The sequence below is a fragment of the Hemiscyllium ocellatum genome, chromosome 31 (assembly GCF_020745735.1).
Source record: "Hemiscyllium ocellatum isolate sHemOce1 chromosome 31, sHemOce1.pat.X.cur, whole genome shotgun sequence".
NCBI classification, from domain to species: domain Eukaryota; kingdom Metazoa; phylum Chordata; class Chondrichthyes; order Orectolobiformes; family Hemiscylliidae; genus Hemiscyllium; species Hemiscyllium ocellatum.
Window position 1 is genome coordinate 3010440 of NC_083431.1, and position 19255 is coordinate 3029694.

A 19255-nucleotide genomic window follows, 5' to 3' on the forward strand; every position below is an offset into this window, starting at 1 on the left:
ACTGGTTAGATTCTGTATCTCTCAAAACTATAACTTCTTTTTCCTTCCTCCACTGTTCTTTCCGAGTAAACTCTACCCACAGATGTGAATTCTTTGTAGAAATCAGGTACTAACTCCATACCTATCACCTGCCTAGGCTGTGCACTCTCCTGCAGCTCCTCAGCTCTTCTTGGGGGTCTCCTTTACTACCTTCACTAATGTCACTGGTTTAGCTTTTTCTTAACCACATCTTTTCCTACAACGCCTTTCTTTAACAACCAGCACTGTGACTTGACGTGTCCCGCCTTCTGGCAGTGGAAACACCTTTTCCCAGTACCCTTCTGAAACCACTGGCACTGTCATTTTCTGTGACCCGATCCGTTACAGTGAAAACACTGAAGGCCTTTCACCTCCTGTCCACTTTCTTGGGCTTCTTTTTTTATCCTTTGTTAAATTCTTACCAGTGCTCTCTACTCTCCCTAATTCTGCTAGCTTTTAACTCTCTTAAAGAAACAGTACACCCACATCTTCATAACAGAACAATCAGCTCTTACAATGAGTATCAGGCTATTTGCTTTTAAAAATCAGAGAGTCATAGAGCTGTACAGCATGGAAGCAGACTCTTCGGTCCAATTCATCCATGCCGACCAGGCATCCTAAATTAATCCAGTTCCATTTGCCAGCACTTGGCCCATATCCTGCTAAACCATTTCTATTCATGCACCCATCCGGATGCCTTTGTACCAGTATCCACCTCTTCGTCTCGCAGCTCATTCCATACATGTGCTACCCTCTGCATGAAAGCATTGTTCCTTAGTTCCCTTTTAAATCTTTCCCCTCTCACCTTAAACGTATGTCTTCTAGTTTGGACTCCTCCACCCTGTAGAAAAGACCTAATCCATTTACCCTATTCATGCCCCTTTATAAATCTCTATAAGATCACGCCTCAGCCTCTGATGCACCAGGGAAAATAGTCCCAGCCTATTCAGCCTCTCCCTGTAGCTCAGATCCTCCAACCCTGGCAACATCCTTGTAAATCTTTTCTAAACCCTTTCAAGTTTCACAACATCCTTTCTATAGCAGGGAACCCAGAATTGCCTGTGGTACTGCCAACAGTGGCCTAACCAATGTGCTGTACAGCCACAACATGAGCTCCCAACTTCTATACTCAATACTCTGACCAATAAAGGAAAGCATACCAAACGCCTTCTTCACTATCCTATCTACCTGCAACTCCCCTTTGAAGGAACTATGAGCCTACACTCCAAGGTCTCTTTGTCCAGCAACACTCCCTAGGACCCTAGCATCCTGTATACATCCTCCTCTGATTTACCTTTCTAAAATGCAGCACCACACATTTACCTAAATTAAACTCCATCTGCCACTCCGAGGTCCGTTGGGCCATCTGTTCAAGATCCCATTGTACTCTGAAGTAACCTCCTTTGTTGTCCACTACATCTCCAACTGTGGTGTCATCTGCAAGCCTCCTATGTTCACATCCAAATCATTTATATAAATGACAAAAAGCAGTGGACCCAGCACCGATACTTGTGGCACATCACTGGTCACAGGCCTCCAGTCTAAGAATCAACCCTCCACCACCACCCTCTGTATTTTACCTTTGAGCCAGTTTGTATCTAAATGACTAATTCTCCCCGTATTCCATATGATCTAACCTTGGTAACCAGTCTACTATGAGGATCCCGAGTAAAATGCATTACTGAAATCAGTACATGAAGGGCTTATGCCCAAAATGTCGATTCTCCTGCTCCTCGACTGCTGCCTGATTGCTGTGATTTTCATGCACCACACTCTCAACTCTGTATCAACCACGTCCACTGATCTGCTCTCTTTAATCCTCTTTTACTTCTTCAAAAACTCAGTTAAGTAAGTGACATATGATTTCCCACACACAAAGCCATATTGACTACCCCTAATCAGTCCTGACTTTTCCAAGTATATGTAATTCCTGTCCCTCAGGATTCCCTCCAACAACTTACCCACCACTGATGTCAGGTTCACTGATCTATAGGTCCCTGGCTTTTCCTGTTATGGAGATGTGGGTGTACTGTACCTTTGAGAGTTAGAAACTAGCAGAACTACCTGACAGCACCAAGGGTTCTGAATAAGATACAATGTAACATGTGGACCAGCAGCGAGGGTAGCTGGGTGCCGGAGACAAAAACAAATTTGACTTTGGCCAATCAGTTTAAATTATATCCCCCAAAAAACCAAACTCCAGTACAGTTTGAATTGAGTACATTGACAATATTAAAAGTCAATGACATAATCCGATGTTTTGGGAGTATAAGACTGGGAAAAAATTGAACATTTGAGAGAGAACTGCCAAAAGACCAGCAGATGAAGGCTGCTAGTCAAAACTCTCTGTTTAGAGAAGGAGTTTGCACAGAGAAAAAACATTGACACCAACCTGGAGAGCAAATCTACAGAGAAAGATGCAAAGGGAAGATTTGAAAGCCAGCTGGAATTGAAATTTGAATTTTTGGTAAATCTTAATCAGGGGTTTTATCAGACTAGTATTATAGAAGAGAAAGTAAAAGATAAGTTGGAGAAGGAGTTGTAAATAGCTGTTGGTTAATTATTCTCTGTTATACTTTAAGAAATAAAGTTGTTAATTTTTACGTGAAATAGTTCCTGGTCTCTTGAATTTTCAGAGATTACTGCACCAGAAACCTTTTCTGTGTTGCTGGTTTAAATTAAGCAGGAGGGTTTATCCTGTGTTGTAACATTCCTTACACATCTTTCTTAAATATTGGCACTACATTAGCCCAACCTCGAGTCTTCTGGCACCTCAACTGTGGCTGTTGATGATACAAATATCTCAGTAAGAGGCCCAGCAATCACTTCCCTAACTTCCCACAGAGTTCTTGAGTACACCTGATCAGATCTTGGGGATTTACGCCCATTCATGCATTTTAAGCCTTCCAGCACTTCCTCCTCTGTGATATCATCTAGACTCGAAACATTGGCTTGTTCTCTTTCAATGGATGCTGTCTGACCCACTGTGATCTCCAGCATTTGTTGTTTTCAGTACAGATTCCAGCATCTGCTGCAATTTGCTCCTACATTGTGTTTTCTCAAGATGGTGCTATTTATTTCCCCACATTTTATATTCTTTCATATGCTTCTCCACTGTAAACACTGATGCAAAATACTCATTTCATATCTTCCCCATCTCTTGCGGTTCCACACATGGGCGGCCTTGCTGATCTTTAAGGTGCCCTATTGTCTCCCTAGCTCCTTCTTTGTCCTCACTGTATTTGTAGAATCCTTTTGGATTCTACTTAGTCCTATTTGCCAAAGCTATCTCATGTCCCCTTTTTGCCCTCCTGATCTCCCTCTTAAGTGTACTCCAATTGCTCTTCTAGGTATTCACTTGATCTCTGCTGTCGATAGCTGACATATGCTTCCTTGTTGTTCTTGACCAAACCCTCAATTTCTCTAGTCATCCAGCATTCCCTACACCTACCAGCCTTGCCCTTTACCCTACAGGAACATACAATCTCTGGACTTGCATTATCTGAGATTTTGGAGAAAATTTATAGCTCAGGTTGTGGATCAGGTTGTAAATTTGTTCGCTGAGCTGATAGATTTGTTCTTAGATATTTTGTCACCTTGCTAGGTAACATCATCTAGTATAAAAGTCGCTAGTATATTTTATACTAGTAACCACTAGTATAAAATTCGCCAAGAGGAAGAGAACAATAACAAAAACCCCTTCCTAGATGTCACAGTAGAATGAAAAGCCAATGGAGAACTGCAGACCAGTGTCTACAGGAAAGCCACACACAGGGACCAGATACTCAACTACACGAGTAATCATCCCGACACCCACAAACGGAGCTGCATCAGGCCATTATTTAAATGAGCCACAACACACTGCAGCACCCAGGAACTATGAGATGCCTAGGAAAAACACCTATACAAATGTATTCAGGAACAATGGGTACCCAATAAACGTAGTTCGCCAATTTCTGCATTATATATCCAGACAGGAAGACACAACACGCCCAGGGACTCTAGCCGCCCTGCCATACATCAAAGACATTTCGGAGTTGACGACCCAACTACTGTGGGCGGCACGGTGGCACAGTGGTTAGCACTGCTGCCTCACAGCGCCAGAGACCCGGGTTCAATTCCCACCTCAGGCGACTGACTGTGTGGAGTTTGCACGTTCTCCCTGTGTCTGCGTGGGTTTCCTCCGGGTGCTCCGGTTTCCTCCCACAGTCCAAAGATGTGCGGGTCAGGTGAATTGGCCATGCTAAATTGCCCGTAGTGTTAGGTAAAGGATAAATGTAGGGTGGGTTGCGCTTCGGTGGGTAGCCCACAAATCTACCACCTCACTGAAACAGATGCTGATGAAGTTATAGGACCCCATACCAACAAACAACAGAACTAACATCATATACAAAATACCCATCCTGGGGCAGGAAAACACGCATGGGAATTCTGAGAGTCCATTAATAAGGATATCAATTTGGAAGCCATTTATCAACCTCTCAGAAACAGAACCGGAAATTATATCAGCCACCACAACAAACTGAGACACATAAGTAGCAAGTGCATCAGAAGGCCAATGCTTTACTAGAGGCTCACTGATGATGTTACCTAACATGGTGACGAAACATCTAAGAACAAGTCTACCAGCTCAGCAAGCAAACTTACAACCTGATCTTGTTATCTTATTTTTGAAGACTTCCCATTTTCCAGCTGTCCCTTTACCTGCACACATCCGTCCCAATCAACTTTTGAAAGTTCTTGCCTAATACTGTCAAAGTTGGTCTTCTTCCAATTTAAAACTTTAACTTTTAGATTTGTCTATTCTTTTCCATCAGCGTTTTAAAACTACTAGAATTATGGTCATTGGCCCCAAAGTGCTCCCCTACTGGCACCCCAGTCACCTGCCCTGCCTTATTTCCCAAGAGTAGGTCATGTTTTGCACCTTTTCTAGTAGGTACACCCACATACTAAATCAGGGAAATTTCTTCTCCATAGTTAACAAATTCTTCTCCATTTAAGCCCTTAATGAAAGTGAAGAAGGCATTTGGTATGCTTTCCTTTATTGGTCACAGTATTGAGATAGGAGTTGGGAGATCATGTACAGGAAATTGGTTAGGCCACTGTTGGAATATTGGGTGCAATTCTGGTCTCCCTCCCATCGGAAGATGTTGTGAAACTTGAAAGAGTTCAGAAAAGATTTACAAGAATGCGGCCAGGGTTGGAGGATTTATTTGAGCTGTAGGGAGAGGCTGATTCAGGTTCTGCTGTTTTCCCTGGAGCGTCAGAGGGTGAGGGGTGATCATATAGAAGTTTACAAAATTATGAGGGGCATGGATAGGGTAAATAGGCAAAGTCTTTTCCCTGGGGTGGGGCAGTCTAGAATTAAAGGGCATAGATTTAGGGTGAGAGAGGAAAGATTTAACAGGGACCCAAGGGACAACTTTTTCACACAGAGGGTGGTGCGTGTATGGATTGAGCTACCAGAGGATGTGGTGGAGGCTGGTACAATTACAACATTTAAAAGGCATCTGGATGGATATATGAATAGGAAGGGTTTGGAGGGATATGGGCCAGGTGCTGGCAAATGGGACTAGATTAATTAAGGATATCTGGTTGGCATGTACAGGTTTGGCCGAAGTGTCTGTTTCTGTGCTGTACATCTCTGTGACTATAACGCAATGAAATAAATGCAGTTTAATTTAAATTACAGTCCTATCCTATCTTTGCTTTGTTCCCACCAGCCCTGACTGTTTGACTTACTCTTTTTCCTAAATGTATCAGTCTCAGACTGATTTCCTGGTTCCTCCCCCTTACCAATTTAAATCCTCCCGAGCAACTCCAGCAAATCTCTTCACCACTACATTTGTCCTGTTTCAGTTCAGGTGAAATCTGTCCTTATATAGGTTACTCCCTGAAGAGATTCCAGTGATCCTAAAATGTGAATCCTTCTCCCCTGCACCAGCTCCTCAACCATGCCTTCATCTGCTCTATCTTCCTATTCCTACCTTCACTGGCCTGTGGCACCAGGAGTAATCCAGATATTACTACCCTCGAGCACCTCATTTTTAAATTCCTGCTGAACTTCTTATATTCTTTCCTCAGAATCTTATCCTTTTCTTTTCCTATGTTAGTTCCAAAGTGTACAATGACCTCTTGCTGCTCCGTCTCTCCTTTGAGTATATTCATCCCCAACATTTTCCAAAACAGCATATGTTTGAGATGAGGGTAGCCATAGGAGATTCTTGCGTAACCTGTCTCCCTCTCCTACCTTTCCTGGAGGCAATCCATCTACCTGACTGCATCTTCACTTTACCTCCCTCCCTACAATTGCCATCCATCACACTCCCAGTTCATGGAAATTCCTTATCGTCTGTAACTGCCACTCGAACTGATCCATGCACTCCAACAGAATTCACAACCAAACTTCCTGCCAACATAATCATAAGTAACATGGAAGCTCTCCCTAATCTTCCACATCTGACAGGAAGAGTACATCACTCTACTAAAGGCCATCTTTACACCTTAACAATCTGCAGACACAGAAAATCCAAATATGTACCGGTTTGGTGAAGTGGCCATGCCAAATTGTCCATAGTTTTCAGGGATATATAGGTTAGGTGCATTCGTCAGGGGAAACGCAGGATAATGGGTCTGGGTGGGATACTCTTCGAAGGGGTGGTGTGGACTTGTTTCCACACTGTAGGAATTCTAATTCTAATTCTAATTCTAAATCAAAACAGCACAGGTCTTACTGCTTTAAAAAACACTGCTCCAGGCTAACCTAGTTCCTCTGGGACGCCCGGACCAACCAACCCAACCACCCCGTGGCTCAACACTTTAACTCTCCCTCCCACTCGACCGAGGACATGCAGGTCCTTGGACTCCTCCATCGGCAGAGCATAACAACACAACGGCTGGAGGAGGAGCGCCTCATCTTCCGCCTGGGAACCCTCCAACCACAAGGAATGAACTCAGATTTCTCCAGTTTCCTCATTTCCCCTCCCCCCACCTTGTCTCAGTCGGGTCCCTCAACTCAGCACCGCCCTCCTAACCTGCAATCTTCTTCCTGACCTCTCCGCCCCCACCCCACTCCGGCCTATCACCCTCACCTTGACCTCCTTCCACCTATCACATCCCCATCGCCCCTCCCCCAAGTCCCTCCTCCCTACCTTTTATCTTAGCCTGCCTGGCTCACTCTCCTCATTCCTGATGAAGGGCTTATGCCCGAAACGTTGAATTTCCTGTTCCTTGGATGCTGCCTGACCTGCTGCGCTTTAACCAGCAACACATTTTCAGCTCTGATCCCCAGCATCTGCAGACCTCACTTTTTAACCTAGTACCTATGTTTTATATTTTTAAAGTTTAATCAAGATACAACTCTCAATAAAACATATAATTAAAAACCCACTATTATAGATTTACAAAATAATGAGTAAGGTTACATTTTAAAAAGCCACTTAGCTGCTCCCCTGCTGTGAACTCTCCCATACAGGTTTTTCCAAGGTCAGCTGTGAATTTCTCTGTTTGTTCATTTTTTTAAGTCAACTCCGATGTCCAGAGATACTGGAAATCAAACAGCAGAACAGTCAGCTGCGCAGATTCACTGCTGGGTCAGACAACAGTGCAGGTTTATTTCTCCATTTGATACACTTTTTAAATGGTCTCTCCTCCTTTTTAAAGTGCCGTTGTTTTGATTTAAAAGTTCCAAAACAATGCAACAGCTTATAAAACACTAATTACTGCTGCTAGAATTTGAGAAAATCAGCTCTAACATTGTAAATGCCTCAAAAAAGAAGCAGCTGTTACAGCCACAATTTTACTCAGAATCATTTAATAATACTTTAAAGTACACCTTAAACTCTTTTCCCATTTCCCACAATCAAAAGCAAGGGAAAATAAAAATATAGGAATTTTACAAAATCAAATGTGGTCAGAATGAGTTCTTTGACGATATAACAAACAGAGTTGATAAATAGAACTGCTAGATATGGTATATTTGGATTTCGAGAAGGCATTTGATTAGATCCCATGTAAAAATTTATCGCATAAAATAGAAAGTCATGGTGTTGGGTTTAATGTGGTTGCGTGGATTAAGATTGGTTAGCACACAAGACAGGGATGAATCTTATTGATTTTTGGTCTACGTTGCATCAAGTTTGGTAGTGCGATTCTCCCTGTGAGGCTGAGTGAGTTTTCTGAAACATGTGTTGCTGGAAAAGCGCAGCAGGTCAGGCAGCATCCAAGGAGCAGGAGAATCGACGTTTCGGGCATAAGCCCTTCGTCAGGAATGAGGAGGGTGTGCCAAGCAGGCTAAGATAAAAGGTAGGGAGGAGGGACTTGGGAGAGGGGTGTAGGGAATGCGATAGAAAGAAGGAGGTTAAGGTGAGGGTGATAGGCCAGAGAGGGGGTGGGGACGGAGAGGTCAGGAAGAAGATTGCAGGTCAAGAAGGCGGTGCTGAGTCTGAGGGTTGGGACTGAGAAAAGGTGGGGGGAGGGGAAATGAGGAAGCTGGAGAAATCTGCATTCATCCCTTGTGGTTGGAGGGCTCCTAGGTGGAAGATGAGGCGCTCTTCCTCCAGGCGTCGTGTTGCTATGGTCTGGCGATGGAGGAGGCCAAGGACCTGCATGTCCTTGGCGGAATGGGAGGGGGAGTTAAAGTGTTGAGCCACGGGGTGGTTGGGTTGGTTGGTCCGGATGTCCCAGAGGTGTTCCCTGAAACGTTCCGCAAGTAGGCAGCTTGTCTCCCCAATATAGAGGAGGCCACATCAGGTGAGTTTTCTCACCACCTCTTATCAAAATTATCAAATGAATTGATATTTGATGCCTCAATAAGTATCTCATTTGATTTCTGCCCTGTCTTACCATGTACCACTTGTCATGCAGATACAGAGCAACCTCGATTATCTGAACGGGATGGGGGGGGGGTCACTATTTTGCTTAGATAATTGATTATTTGGATAATCGACTTTACCTTAAACAAGGGAAGCCATACTGATCTAATGCTGTGCTCTACCAGAGAATGTGTTTAAATCTTTAATTTTAATGAGTCTGCCATTTAAACAAACTGATCCTTGCAGTCTGCAAATTACAAGTTAAAATAAGAAGGACTTGCCATCACATAAATACTGTATACCTGTATCAAATCCCAGCATTAAACAAGGTCCCGAACAGCTTCTGTGGTCGCAAGAGCATTTGTCAGTTTTTGGGAACCCAGTCTTGTGATAGAAAGACAGAAGCACAGCCTCGTGCACGCGGTTATATTGTCGGCCTTTGTTTTTCATGAATGGCATGGTGAAACGACGGCAGTACCCTGTAAAACAGTTACTTCTGCAAAGGGCTGTGTAACAACCCTTGCCTAAAAAAGATCCAGTCGCTGATGCTTGAGCTGCTTGTATTTCTTTGTTTTTGTGAGTGTTTTCACATCTTCTTCAGTACAGGTAAATCGAATGCACTTACCTCTTTGAAATAACGATCTTGTGGGACCTTAAAATCTTCTTCAGATAATCAGAAATTCAGATAATCTATATTTGGATAATCAAGGTTCCTCTGTATTCTGGAATTCACCAGCATCCCTGGCATCCAGGCCATCATTAAAATCCCATTGTGGCCCCCAGACAAGCACTATCAATCCAGAGCTGCTTGGCACAGTTCCTGACATTGGCCTCACATATGGACTAGAGAGAGAGACATTGTAGTTGTGGAAGTCCTGCTTGATGGGGTGGTGTAAAAAAGGCACATCCCCCTGGATGAGCAGATCATGCCAGCCTCGTCCAGGTTTGACAGCTAGTTTAAAGCATTCTGAACCATTTGGAGGAATGCACAGTACTGTAGGAATAATGTTAATGTGCTTCTCCAACCAGCATGGTAAGTGCTACCATCTTAAATCCAAAACTTTGCACTCATGCAGTCTCTATTAATGTACCCAACTCTCACCATGCTCACACTCTACAACTCTCAATAATGCATATGATATCTTTTTCACTTACACTCGCCAACCCCAATCCCTAACACCACTAATCATGGAAGCTGTCTATAACACTGTGAACATTGCCAGGCTATGTCCAATACACAAAAGCAGGAAAAGTCCAACTTGACCAAAAGTGTCCCATCAGTAAAGTGATAACTGAGAATCAGTTTCAGGCATAAGCTCTTCATCAGGAATTTCTAAAAGTCAGATTCCTGATGAAGGGCTTATGCTCGAAACATTGATTCTCCTGCTCCTCGGATGCTGCCTGACCTGCTGTGCTTTCCCAGCACCACACTCTCAACTCTGATCTCCAGCATCTGCAGTCCTCACTTTCTCCTCATCAGTAAAGTGATGGAATGTGTCATCATCAGAGCTATCAAGCAGCATCTGCTCATCAGTAACCTGCTCAGTGACACCCAGTTTGGGTTCTACCAGGGCCACTCAGTTCCTGACCTCATCCCAGCCCTTGGTTCAAAAATGGACAAAAAAGCTGAATTCCAGAGGGGAGGGGAGACTGAGTGCCTTGATATCAAGAAGCCTGAGCAAAACTGCAATCATAGAATAATATCATAGAATTCCTACACTGCAGATAGAGGCCATTTGATCAATTAGTCTGCACCGACCCTCCAAAAAGTATCCCACCCAGACACATTTTTCCACCCTAACCCTGTAATCCTGAATAAACCATGGCTAACCCACCTAGCCTGCACACTCCTGGACACTACGGGACAATCTTAGCCTGGCCAATCCACTAACCCGCACATCTTTGGACTGTGGGAGGAAACTTGGAACACCTGGAGGAAACCCACACAGACATGGGGAGAATATGCAAACCTGACAATGTGAATCAGGGGAAGTCTCTTTCCTGGTTTAAGTCATAGCTGTCTCAAAGAAAGCTGGTTGTGGTTGTCGGAGGTCAGTCATCTCAGTTCCGTGGCATCTCTGCAGGAATTCTACAGGAGTATTCAAGATCCAAACAAATTCAGCTGCTTTGTTAATGACCTTCCTTCCTCCACTATCCATGACTCCTCAGATTCTGAAACAGTCCATGTGCAAGTTCAGCAAGATCTAGTCAAATCTAGGTTTTAGGAACAAAAACAGAAATTACTGAGAAACTCAAGCAGGCCTGGCAGCATCTATGGAGAGAAAGCAGCATCTATGAAGAAGGGTCACTGAACACAATATGTTAACTCTGCTTTTTCTCCATGAATGCTACCAGACTTGCTGAGTTTTTCCATCAATTTTGGTTTTATTTCTGATTTTCAGCATCTGCTGTTCTTTGTTTTTTTTAAACAGGTTTTATGTTTGGGCTGATAAGGGACAAGAGACATTCGCACCTTACAGGTAAAGGTAATGATCATCTCCAGCAAGAGAGAATCTAATCAGTGTCCAATGAGTTTTTTGTGAACTCTTTTAAAAAAATGACAAGTATGCCCACAAAACTTGAAATAAACTCCTTTTCCCTTCAAAATAACCACTCCAAGCATTTTTTTTTATATAACAACAAGTTGAGGAATTGGAAAAATCTATGAGCGACACAGAGAAGTCCAGAAGAGAAATGGGGAGACAGAGACGAGCTATGTGAAAAATATGATATCATTAAAAATTGAAAGAACATTATATAAAATTTGAAAGATTACACTGGGTGCAAGAGATAGCAAACCAACTTGTCAATGTAGAAGAAAATGCAAAGGATATTCTCTCCATTTTGCTAGTAGCAGAGGCAGTGGGAGGAGTGACAGCGAGGACCAGGAGCCTGCCAGGAAGGTAAATTTTAAATGATATAAACTTACCTAGTGAATAGGCGGAGCACACACTGAGCAGGAGCAGACATGGAACCGCTGAATGAGTGAAGTAGTATATTTGGGTGGTTGCGTTACCCAAAACATTACACAGGTAGTGTATCCTTCTCCTCTAATAAAAAAAAAGGTTCTGTTTGCTGGATTGGTAAAGGAAACTAGTTTTTTTTTATTCTTTATTTTTCTACAGCGTCTTTGGGAATTGAGAATAGTGGGAATGGCAGTTAGGGCAGTTGAATGTTCCTCCTGCAGAATGGGGGAGGTAAGGGTCACCACAAGTGTTCCTGCTGACTGGATCTGTGGAAAGTGCACCCAACTCCAACTCCTTGGAAACCGCATTAGGGAGCTAGAGCCGGAGTTGGATGAATCTCGGATCATTCGGGAGGTGGAGAGGGGTTATTGAGAGGAGTTACAGGAAGGTAGTCACATCTCAGGTGCAAGAAAGCGGTAGATGGGTTACTGTCAGGGGCCGGAAAGGGAACCAGCAGGCAGTGCACGGATCCCCTGTGGCCATTCCCCTCAATAACCAGTAAACCATTTTGGATACTGTTGGGTGGAGGTGGGGGCGGGGGGGAGGGGGGGAAGGGGGGTGGTCGACTTACCAGGGTAAGCAATTGGGTACAGGTCTCTGGTACAGAGTCTGTTCCTGTTGCTCAGAAGGGAAGAGGGGAGATGTGCAGAGCATTAATCATTGGCATTAGTCACTGGGTACTCCATAGCTGGGGGACAGGCGGGAGGTTCTGTGGGAACGAGAGAGACTCACGGTTGGTGTGTTGCCTCCCAGGTGCCAGGGTTTGTGATGTCTCAGATCATGTTTTCAGGATCCTTGAGGAGGGGGGGAACAGCCTCAAGTCATAGTCCACATAGGTACTAACGACATAGGTAGGAAAAGGGATAGGGGTTTAAGACAGAAATTCAGGAAGCTAGGGTGAAGCTTAGAGCTAGAACAAGCAGAGTTGTTATGTCTGGTTTGTTGCCCGTGCCATGTGCTAGTGAGGCAAGAAACGGGGAGAGAGAGGAGTTGAACATGTGACTATAAGAATGGTGTAGGAGGGAGGGTTTCAGATTCCTGGATGTTTGGGGCTCATTCTGGGATAGGTGGGACCTCTACAAACAGGATGGTCTTCAATTGAACCAGAGGGGTACCAATATCCTGGGGGGGAGGTTTGCTGATGCTATTCGGGAAGATTCAAACTAATTCAGCAAGGGGATGGAAACCCAAATTGTTGTTCCAGTGTCCAGGAGGTTGAGAGTAGTGAGGTCAGAAATGTGGTTTCAAGGTCATAAGAGTTCACTGGCAAGCAGGAAAGTGGTTTGAAATGTGTCTACTTCAACGCCAGGAGCATCCAGAATAATGTGGGTGAACTTGCAGCATGAGTTGGTACATGGGACTTTGATGTTGTGGCCATTTCGGAGACATGGTTAGAGCAGGGACAGGAATGGTTGTTGCAGGTTCTGGGATTTATATGTTGCAGTAAGAACGGAGAAGATGGTAAAAGAGGGGGAGGTGTGGCATTGTTAGTCAAGGACAGCATTACAGTAGCAGAAAGGACGTTTGAGGACTCATCTACTGAGGTTGTATGGAGTGAGCTTAGAAACAGGAAAGGAGAGGTCACCCTTTTGGGAGATCTCTATAAGCCTCTGAATAGAACCAGAGATGTAGAGGAAAGGATAGCAAAGGTAATTCTGGTTAGGAGCAAGAGTAACAAGGTAGTTGTTATGGGGGACTTTAATCTTTCAAATATTGACTGGAAATACTATAATTTGAGTACTTTAGATGGGTCAGTCTTTCTCCAATGTGTGCAGGATGGTTTCCTGACACAGTATGTAGACAAGCAAACAAGGGGCGAGGCCACATTGGATTTTGTACTGGGTAATTCACCTGGCCATGTGTTAGATTTGGAGGTAGATGAGCACTTTGGTGATAGTGACCACAATTCAATTATGTTTACTTTTGCAATGGAAAGGGATAAGTATATAATACAGGGCAAGAATTATTGCAGATGGAAAGGCAATTATGGTGAGATTAGGCAAAATTTAGGATGCGTACGATGGGGAAGGAAACTTCAGGGGATGGGACAAGTGAAATATGGAGCTTATTCAAGGAAAAGTTACTGCGTGACCTTGATAACTGTGTACCAGTCAGGTAGGGAGGAAGTAGTTGAGCGAGGGAGCTGTGATTTACTAAAGAAGTTGAATCTCTTGTCATGAGGAAGAAGACGGCTGATGTTAAAATGAGACGTGAAGGCTCAGTTAGGACGCTTGAGCGTTACAAGTTAGCCAGGAAAGACATAAAGATAGAGCTTAGAAGAGCCGGGAGGGAACATGAAAAGTTATTGGCAGATAGAATCAAGGAAAACCCTAAAGCTTTCTATGTGTATGTCAAGAGTAAAAGAATGACTGGAGAAAGAGTAGGGCCAATCAAGGATAGTAGTGGGAAGTTATGTGTAGAGTCTGAGGAGATGGGCAAGTGCTAAATGAATAATTTTTGTCAGTATTCACACTGGAAAAAGACCATGTTGTTCAAGACAATAATGAGATAATAGACAGGCTACTAGACTAGACGGGATTGACATTCGCAAGGAGGAGATGTTAGCAATTCTGGAAAGTGTGAAAATAGATAAGTCCCCTGGGCTGGATGGAATTTATCCTAGGATATTCTGGGAAGCCAGGGAGGAGATTACAGAGCCTTTGGCTTTGATCATTATGTCATCATTGTCTTCAGGAATAATGCCGGCAGATTCGAGGTTAGCAAATGTTGTCCCCTTGTAGAGGGAGTAGAGACAACCCTGGCAATTATAGGCCAGTGAGCCTTACTTGGGTTGTGGGTAAAGTGTTGGAAAATGTTATAAGAGATAGGATTAATATCATCTAGAGAGGAATATGTTGATTAGGAATAGTCAACATGATTTTGTAAAGGGTAGGTCATGCCTCACAAACCTTATTGAGTTCTTTGAGAAGGTGACCAAACAGGTAGATGTAGGTAAAGCAGCTGATGTGGTGTATATGGATTTCAGTAAAGTGATTTCACATCCTTCCTTTCATGCAGTGACCAAAATTGTATGCAATACTCCAAGTGCGGCCGCACCAGAGTTTTGTACAGCATGACCTCATGGCTCTGAAACTCAATCCCGCTCCCAATAAAAGCCTTCTTAACAACCCTATCAACCTGGGTGGCAACTTCCATGGAACTATGGTCATGAACGCAGAGATCTCTCTCTCATCTACACTATCAAGAATCTTAACATTAGCCCAATACTCTTTATTCTTGTTGCTCCTTCCAAAGTGAATCACCTCACACTTTTCCACATTAAACTCCATTTGCCACCCCTCAGCCCAGCTCTGCAGCTTACCAATGCCTCTCTGTAACCTGCAGCATCCTTGTTGTTTATAAGGTCATTACCAAGCAGTAATTCCCTTTAATATTGAATGCATAGTTCCCGATTGAGAACCTCCCTTGCTTTGACGCCTGAAACTTGCTTAAAAGTTGCAGTGAGTTGCTCCCAATGGGGTCAAGGCAGGCCTTTCCAGAATTCTCATGTAATTCTGCCACATTTCAAGCCATTGCCTACATCATTCAGGTGCCTATTTCTTTTAACAGTGGTACTTAAGTGACCACAGTTTTTTATGCTTTGGAATATGGACTGAAACTGAGAAAAATGGACACTGCTTTAAACAAAAAGTAACTACTGCTTGCAAAGCTAACTGATGCATATGCAAAAATGCTACTTTTGGGGACTCTGTGCCCAGACAAAGCACTACTACCTGTGTCAGTTCAGGACAAATCTGCCCAAATACACGCTAAAAATGCAAAAAGGATTTTGGATTTCGTCACAGAGAAATTGCGTCATATATTTTGCAGGCAATTTGAAATCAAGGACTAGTTCATAGTTCTTTATTAACACCTTTCATGGAAACTATTCTGTTTATCAGATGAGGAGCAGTGGTGCAGAACAATGGAATACTCTCCCAATTTAGATCTTCATTAACCACAACAAACACTCCCAAGCCAGTTACTACATAGGGTTAGATGCAAAATAAAGCTCCATCTACAGAGTCCCTATCAAACACTCCCAAGACAGGAACAACACGTTGTTAGATATAGATTAAAACTCCTCTGCACTGTCCCCATTAAACACTCCCATGACGGAATGTATATACTAAGAACTGGGTTGACTGTCCAATTATTTCATAAAAGACGCTTATAGATTGCATCAATAAATCTGAGCTGCATTTGAACTTCACCCCCAAAACTGAGGATAGTAGAAGATGAGAGAATCTGGTGTGCATTAAAATCATTTGATTTCTGACGTAATGTTTGTATATTAGAATCTAATGCAGCCAACCTACAAGTTTCTGTGTATTCTATCCTGCACTTGCACAGCTGTGGATAAAGCATTTCACTTACAATATGACAAGCAAGCCATTGATATCTTGTAATGCCAGGTGCAGTAAAGTATGCAACATTGAAATTAACTGATGCAACCATTGGAATCAAATCTGTGCCACTTTCTATGCCTGCCAGAGCACCTCAGGCCACAGCTGCATGTCTGTACTCTATACTCAACATGCCACAGATAATTTTTCTTCACTGCTTATCTCACGGTCGGATGCTATATCTGTATCTGATATCAACCAGTTTCTGCTGGCTAGGTTTTACAGTATTTATAATACCGCTTTGCTGATTTTTACATATCAAGTTTCCAGGATGAGACAAGCATTTCCATTTCATGAGGATTTCATTCCATTCCATATGTCATGAGGATGACACAAAAAGTCTGCAGCAGGTTACAGACAGGTGAAGCAAATGGGCAAAAACATTGCAAATTGATTGTAATGTGGAATATGCATTTATGCACTTTGACAGGATGAATAAAGGATCAGAATATAGTAAACTTAAATGGACAGAGGCTGCAGCACAGGGAGAAGAGAGGATCCTTATGCATGAACCACAAAAAATTGTATTCAAGTTTAGCAGAAAGACAAATGGAATTTTGGACTTTATTTCGAAGGGAATGAAGTACAAAACTATGGAAATTTTCTGAAAACTGCATAAAACATTAGTCAGATCACACCTAGAATACTGCGACCAGTTTTGGTCTCCTTATATGAGGGAAGGTATGTTGGCACTGGATTAGATTAGATTACTGACAGTGTGGAAACAGGCCCTTCGGCCCAACAAGTCCACACCGACCCGCCGAAGCGCAACCCACCCATACCCCTACATTTACCCCTTACCTAACACTTTTGGCAATTTAGCATGGCCAATTCAACTGACCCGCACATCTTTGGACTGTGGGAGGAAACCGGAGCACCCGGAGGAAACCCACGCAGACACGGGGAGAACGTGCAAACTCCACACAGTCTGTCGCCTGAGTCGGGAATTGAACCCGGGTCTCAGGCGCTGTGAGGCAGCAGTGCTAACCACTGTGCCACCGTGCCGCCCACTGGAGGCAGTCCAGAGAAGGATCACTGCACTGATCGTGGTATAGAGGGATTCTCTTATTATGAGAGGTTGAGTAGGTTGGGCTTGCAGTCATTGGCTTAGAACAATGAGAGCCAAAGGAAAGATATTATTTCATTGAAGGCAATTCAGAGAATGTTTACTAGGATGATCCCTAGGGAGGGAGGGATTGTTTTATGACAAAAATTGAACATGTTGGAACTCCACTAACTGGAGTTTAAAAGAATGGGAGATGATCTCATTGAAACAAAGAGGACTCTTAAGGGGTTTGATTGGGTAAATGCTGAAAGGATGTTTCACATCATGGGAGAATTTAGGACCAGAGGACATAGTTTCACAATAAAGGGGCACCAAGTTAAGGCTGAGATGAGGAGAAATCTCCTCTCTCAGAGGATTCTGAGTCTTTGGAACTCATTGCCCCAGAGAGCTGTGGGCACAGAGTCTTAGTGTGTATTTAAGGCTGAGGTTGATGGACTCTTGATGAATAGGGGAATTGAGGGCAGGAAAGTTGATGCCAGGAATGTTGGATCAGCCATGATCCTATTGAATGGGAGAGCAGGTTTGAGGGGTCGAACAGCCTACTCCCGTTCCTGTTTCTTATGATCGTATTGACCTTATTGAAACATAAGATTTTCAGGAGACTTGACAGGAGAGATCTGGAGGGTTTGTTTTTTCTTGTATTACAGTCTTGGATGAGAGAATATAATTTCAGAATAAGGGGGTCATCCAGTTAGGACAGAGATGAGGAGGAGCATCTCTCAGTAGGGTGTAAATCTTTGGCATTCTTTACCATAGAGGGTTGTTGAGGCTGAATCATTAAGTGTATTCAAGCCTGAGAGTGACTTTTCTGCAGAGGATAGAATTTTAATCAGTAATGAATCAAGGATTATAGGGAAAAGACAGGAAGGTGGAGTTGAGGATTATCAGATTAGCTATGTATTGATTGAATAATGGAGCAGGCTCAATGGGCTGAATAGCTGACTTTTGCTTCCAAGTCCTATGGTTTTATTGTCTATTTCTACTCTTTTCTCTTCATCAAAACACTGATTCATTCTTTTGTCTTCTCTCGTGTTCTTTCCTGATCTCTCAAACTCCAATCTACCCAAAATTCTAGTTTCTACTTCCCACACTTCAAAACTTCCATTCTATCCCTGAATGTATACAATTCAGAAATCTTGGTTCTTAATTGAAAATTCTCAGAGCCCTTTCTTTTCACTTACTTTGTGACCTTTGTTACTTTGCACGGTGGCACAGTGGTTAGCACTGCTGCCTCACAGCGCCAGAGACCCAGGTTCAATTGCCACCTCAGGCGACTGACTGTGTGGAGTTTGCACGTTCTCCCCGTGTCTGCGTGGGTTTCTTCCAGGTGCTCCGGTTTCCTCCCACAATCCAAAAATGTGCAGGTTAGTTGAATTAGTCATGCTAAACTGCCTGTAGTGTTAGGTGCAGGTGTAAACATAGGGAAATGGGGCTGGATGGGTGCGCTCTAGTGGGTCGGTGTGGACTTGTTGGGCCGAAGGGCCTGTTTCCACACTGTAAGTAATCTAATCTAATCTTCCTATATGCCTGTCAAGACCTTTGTTTCTCCTATCAGGGATCCCAGCTGCCCCTACCAATTGTGGAAGTTTCAACCGCTGTGCCACTGTTGAGCAATCTCTCAGAAATTCTGAGTTCTGAAAACGAGTCCTGTTAGATTTGGAATGATAACTCCATTTTTCTCTGCCCACCGATGCTGCCAGACATGCTGAGTTTCTCCAAGATTTTCTGTTTTAATTTATTTTCTTAGAAGCACTGCCACTTGAATTCCTGTTTCCATTTTATATGCTTTCTTGAATCTAGCCAAATAAACTATTTTAAATCATCTCTCTTAAGTCCTTGATCCTCTTTCTTTATTCCTTCATGGGCCATGGGTTTTGCTGGCTATCAGGCCAAAGTGAGGACCGCAGACGCTGGGGATCAGTCAAGATTAGAGTGATGCTGGAAAAGCACAGCAGGTCAGACAGCAGGAAAATCGACGTTTCAGGC

General features: G+C 43.4%; 1 protein-coding gene across 1 annotated transcript in view; it reads left to right on the plus strand.

Moving 5' to 3' along the window:
- LOC132830213 (RNA-binding protein 45-like) overlaps positions 1 to 19255 on the plus strand; it is a 34691-nt gene that overhangs the window by 14548 nt on the left and 888 nt on the right. The gene's annotated exons all lie outside the window — the stretch shown is intronic.